The following is a 6,261-nucleotide window of genomic DNA, read 5'->3' as shown; positions in this document are numbered from 1 at the left end:
AAAAGATATATTCCCAGTGAAGTTGTTAAACAATTTTGAAAACAAGTTCCTTTTTGACAACAAAATTCAAGTCTGTCACTGAATTAGAAGTATATGAACCGGAAAAGAGCTATATGTCCACGGTTTTACTAATGTCCTAACCAACTAGCTGTGTTTTCCTTTTATCTCTCTGAAAATCGTATGCCTTTCATGCTGACCATTGTGCAATCTGAAAGTACCTGTTTAAGGCAAGCCAATAAATGAAAGATTTCAGTGGTTGAGCTTGTCCTCGCCTCACGTAAGAATGTTCTCTGTGGCAAGAATGTTCTCTGTGGCTTTAACATTCCTCAAAGAAATTCTTTTGTGGTGTGTCCATTAAACGTTGAGATGTTCTGATCGTTGTTACTCCACAAGATGCTCTTAGTTACTGTAATACCACCATTCTTTAGATGTATACTCATCATCCGTAGCCTGCAATATTTTCACAATAATAAAAAACCTGCCATAAAGCAAGTAATATAGTAGAATATACCAGTGGAGGATAGAGGGATTTCACAGCATGTGTTACAAATTAGAAGGTTTGTCCTTTAATAGATCATGAAGTAACAAATTTGAGGATTACAGCTTCTGCAGTATAATGGTGCATGTGTCTCTGAAGTGTAACCATTTTGACTTGTTTCCAAGGTTGACCACTGAGGCAAAATTCATAGTGGCTTCCAAAACAATGTCTACTCCGAAACGTTGTGTGTCTTACTAACGGTACTTGTTCTAATTTAAATACTTTAAAAATATTTCTAGGAATATGTTGTACTTTAACACAGCTAATACTGCTACTGTGGCCTACCTTTCTGCAGGACAATATTTTTGGGTTTGCGATTTGTATTTAAAAAAAAACCAAACCAACCTAAAAAAACTTCAACACTTTTCTAGAGTTCCAAGAATCATAAAAATGCTCAACAGCTCTCTATCTGGCAGAAAGCAACATTGGCTCTTTGCTGACCGCAACATGTCAGCCTTTGGGCAGCTTCTTGTCACGTGTTCAGAGTAGACTGATGAGTTGTAACAAATGGTTTGTGGCTGGAAAGTCATAATTCCAGTTGGTTTATACAGAGCAAATGGGCAAGTACTTTTCCTGAACTACAGATGAGAGGAGAATCTTCAAATAAAAAAAATGCATCAAAAATGTATGACTAAAGACTCTACATGTCTGAACATAAGCATTTCCTGCCTCTGGCGTCTGTGATCTGATAGGAAATGTTCAGGTCATGAGTTACAGATTTAGAATTGGGCATCCTTGAACTTACTTAGTATATGCTCAGACTTGCAAATAGAAATCTCTTCACAAACTCCGCAATTCTTTGGAAGCTTAAGTATTTGTTTATGTAGCTCTTACATAACTGCTTACATAGAGCAGTGATGTTGGGAGAACATTTTATGTGTCTATCATGTCCATCCTAAAGTCTATCTTTTATTTCATTGTAGCAACTGGGAAAAAAAAAAAGGTAACAAAAACTATTTCTATTTACAGATAACTCAAATTCAGGTGACATCATGATGGAGACCAAACCGTAACAATCTTTCAGTTGCTTTTATTGTACAAATACTCTGTAACAGGTTTACTTTAGCTATGTTTGTATCTTGGACAACACCCTCCACAGAACCTTTTTAATTTTAACTGTCTTCCAGAATATGCAGTTTCATTCCCTTGCTTCATATGCCTACAGATAACACTGCTTCTTTGGCTATTCCTCTTCATTTTGTATGTTTTGTCATATATGTTACTCATGTAAGAATGGCATTATCACTGAACGAGCATGTTGAGGAACATTCTCTTTGAATACAAAGGCTGAGTGGTTTTTAATTGGTAGTACAGTATTGAGTTACTGATTCATCTTCTAAGAGATTAATTCAGCTGTGAGAGCTAAACAAAATACACTCTTCAACATTCCCTGTTTGTATGATGATTACAATGAAATGGTGAATTAAATGTAACAATCTTAATGTATAGATAACAACCTATTACCAAGCAACCAAGAAAGTATTAATCTCTGGCCACAATCTTAGGACTTCCATGCTATTAAATGCTTTCTGAGTTGTTGAGCCATTTAACATTCCGAAGCAATAGCATTTGTAATTGGGTTTTGGTTTTGTTTTTCAGAGTCCAAGGCATTGTGAGGTGAGGGAATAGATAATGAAGTATCTACCAATTTCTAACTGGCTGACTCAGCTTGGTCTTGCAGAATATTGCGCGCTCTTTGAACAATATGATGGCATAGAGGTAAGAATTGGCTTTTTCAGTAAAATTCTTGAGAAAATGTCAAGCAAGATGATATAACACAAGTGATTAATGTTCCATGATATAAAATGAACATTTTGCTGTTTCTAGTGCTGCTTGTCCTGTATCAGTCTTCACTGTCTCAGATTGTAACAAATGGACATGTTCACCAGAGCAAAAACACATACATTACTTTTCTTCTGCAAAAGTTAACAACTAAGTTTCTTTCTTAAAATTCAGAACTAGACAAAATATAAACTTATGTGCCAGTTGTTATATTAATTTGTTTATAGGTAAATGGATACTATGTGGCTTAAGAATAATCCTTCTATTGAACAAATACCACATTACAGAAGGACCCTACGTCAGTCATCTTGAAGATCCTTAGAAATGTATTTAGAAATTCTTAGGAAGCCCTTTTCCCACAGGTCGTACTTGATAAAAATTTCCTCTTTATTGTCCATTTTGTGTTTTCAGTTCTTATCACCCAAGTACAGATGTATTGATACTTACATACTATTTCATCAATTAAATGCTGCTTTGACATATTTTGGTTCTGTCTTGCTGTATTCCGAATTCAGAAACAATTTTTGTACAATTTTTTTTGGTACTAATGAAAATTTCATGAAGTGGCACTAAAGTTTATTTAAAATTAGCTTCTGTGTCACATCTGTGCTGCTTGTATATCAGAGTTCTTAGTGAGTGTCATGATAATATCATAAACCAAGCAAAATTAATATAAAAAGATTTTAAATATAAGAAGAATTTATCACTACTAGGAAAAGGACAGCATTTTCTACTTTTCCAAATGGACTCAGTCAGTAAGACTTAAAAGCACGTTTAAAAATATTGCTATGTGATTCACACTACCATTGTAACACAGAAGACAGCAATGTAGACAGCTGTTTTCACAGTCAACAAACAAAAAAAAAACCTGCAGCAAAGAGAATTTACAGCCTACCAAGCCTGAAAGCTGCCTGTAAAATATTTTTTGCTGAAGTGCAAAACTTTAAAACAGGCTTTGTGCATCGTTCTGGATACAATGGACTTTTCTTTAAGTTCAAGGCCATGAGTCAGAATTTCAGTTCTGCAATATCTGTAGATTACAAGCATTGTATCATGTCTTAGTTCCTCAGCCAAACTGGGTATTTTCCTGGAACAAAAATTTAAGACTTACCCTGACTTCACATACTTACTAACCTGCTTAATACTAGGCATACACTTAAGAACCATGTTGAACCAACCTTCTGAGTTCTTGAAAGTCTAAGTAATTGCCTTTGATGTCTTCTACTTTTAAAAATAATTACTAATAACTATTTACACTGGGTTTTTTATCTGTGCAGTAGAAGGTATGATTATATCCATTTTGCTGAGGACAGTGGTGCACAGTTTCTTGAGTTAAATTATTCTTAGCTAAGTAGTAAATTCATGGCAGTAGAAGACACAGTTCCTGGGTTTCAGTCAACTGCTCTAGCCAGTTCTTAAGCCAGACCAGAAAGTACTTATGATCTCAAAGGAAGAAAGAAGACTTCAAGGCAGGAGACTGTTCTCCTTGACAAAATTTCCACATCTTAGTGCTGTCTGCTACAAAATGCAGCAAGTTCTTTAAAGCTACTTAAAAAAAAAACCAACAAAATGTGTCTATAAAACCTCCCGCTGTTTTACCCTGAGCATATGCTGTTCAGTACTGGAGTTAACACTAACCCTTCTTGTGTTCCTCCTTACAAGCTTTTTGCTAAAGTTTGAAGAGCAGGCATATTGCATTTGTACTTCTTTCTGTATGTTTTTTCTTGGAGGATGATTTTGGGGGTTGGGGGGAGGGTGTTGAGGTTTTTTGAGAGGAACAGAGGGAGCCTCTGTCAGTGTTGCCAAAGCTGAAAAAGCCTTTCTACTGAAATCTGAATTGATCATTAGTAACAATTTTTGCATGCGGGTAAACCTAGAAAAGGATAAAGTAAGAGTAATAATTATTCAACACCATTCTTTCATGTCATTAGATACATATGATGTATCATTTGAGAAACACCTAATATGACATTTTCAGGCACGGCTAAATTTCCCTAACAGCTTTTGAAACAGTTATAGCTGGTGACATAAAAAATTGAGGCTTTCTGCAATGAGAGGACTACGCGGTCTAAATCAAAGAATGCTGTGCTTCCGCGGTGGTTTTAGTTTGAAAGAAAGATTTTAAAATGGTAATTTCAAAAACAGTGGCTCACATAGAGTAAATTCTGTGTTAATTTTCTTATTTACACAGTGAAACAATGTAATTTTTTTGTATGTTGGGGTCCTAGGCCTGACTTTGTCAAATCTCCATTAGAAAGGGTCACTTTTAGTAGTATGACTTGTCAGTAACAAAATGGGGTATATCTTATGGATATCTCTTTATCTGGTTTACAGTGAAAATACAGAACGGTAAAAAAAAAAAAAAGAAAAAAAGAAAAACATTTGATTATAAATTTTCTGCTTTGGATGTGTTTTCTTCTTCTTGCTCTGAAAGATGTCATCATCAAATGAATTTTTGTGCGTACCTATAAATCAACATCAAATTGAAACTTTGTACTGATTATAAATAAAGCCTTGCATTATTCAGCAGCTTACTTTGAAAATAAAATAGTAAGAATTTCATGGAGAGAAAGGTTCAGGTTTAATTACCCAAATGCATTATCTGGAAATTCACGTCCTTCAAAACAGTGTCACAGCCCATGTTATCTATTAATTACAGTGAATATCCTCTTGATTATCTGAGACCCTCCTTTCCAATATTATTGTACCCCTCAGTTCACTCTGAGATTTATCTTCCTTCATTAGCTTAAGTGTAATTGGCATACTAGCACTTTGGGTTTTTTTGGTTGGTTTTTTTGTTGTTGTTGTTGTTGAAAGGACTCATAGCTTTTACAAACTCTCCAGATATCTTGACCAGTTTTGTTTTGAGAAAAAATTTAGAGACAATGAATTAACATTTTAAAAGAAAAATTCTTCATCCCTTCAATGTTATAGCTTGTCATGACAAAGGGGCTTCACATAACACATAGATGTACTTACATTTGCTGTTATGTAGCTTACGGTATCAGAAACAGCAAACCTATCTGAAAGAAATTTGAATTCTCCTGGACTAATAGGTATAGTATGTTCCTTATTCTGGCATTTGCTACAGGACTTACTCCATCTTACAGAAGTTGATCTTAGAAAAATGGGAATTGGAAATCAAGTCCACCGAACACACATCCTTTCCAATATCCTCCTGCTTCAGGAAGTAGAAAAAAAGAGAGGTAAGATTTCCATATTGTCTCCTAAAGACTAAGAGAATGAGCTAAGGCAACCCAAGCTTTCTTGTCACAAAGAGATGATAAACTAATACTCTGATTCAGCCTAGGATACTGCTCTGAATACAGGTCACAGGGACACTTTACATAAACAATAAGAAGAATAGTTAACATTAATCTTTTGGCAGGGTTTTAAAAAAAATAATATAACCTGTACTTTTTTTAGAAGCTGTCATTTAGGAAAGGCTCCAATTTAATTTCATTTTCTATTGCTCTCACAGTCTTCAGCATAACAAGATACAATAATGTTAACAGACCATAATTGACGGAAGACTGTTACGAATGTCTTCCTCACTTGGAAAGATCATATCAAAAGGTCTAAACCCAAGCTATTTTGTGTACATGCTACCTCATCCCTAGCGAGGAGAGAGGAAGAGTGCTTACACAGACAGTCCTGACCTTCTTTTTCCATTTGGGACTTTGCTGTGAATTAAGACTTGATCACTACATCTTTTGTTGCTTGTATGATGCTTTTATCAGTGCGGTATCAAAATTCAACTCAAGTTCATGAGAGCTGGAACAAACCCTGTAAGGCATTCTGTTCTGAGTGGAAGGATATAGTGAGATGTTATTCAACTGTGACTCATTGTATAGGATATTTTGAAAATAATTAACAAGATACAAGTATTATGCAGTCTGCCCAATAGTTCTAAAGATCACTGCCTAAGCCTTTTACAAATT

Source organism: Charadrius vociferus, unplaced genomic scaffold, assembly GCF_000708025.1.
Source record: "Charadrius vociferus isolate BGI_N301 unplaced genomic scaffold, ASM70802v2 scaffold163, whole genome shotgun sequence".
NCBI lineage: Eukaryota > Metazoa > Chordata > Aves > Charadriiformes > Charadriidae > Charadrius > Charadrius vociferus.
The sequence above is the reverse complement of the archived record's forward strand: the minus strand, read 5'-3'. Positions refer to the sequence as shown.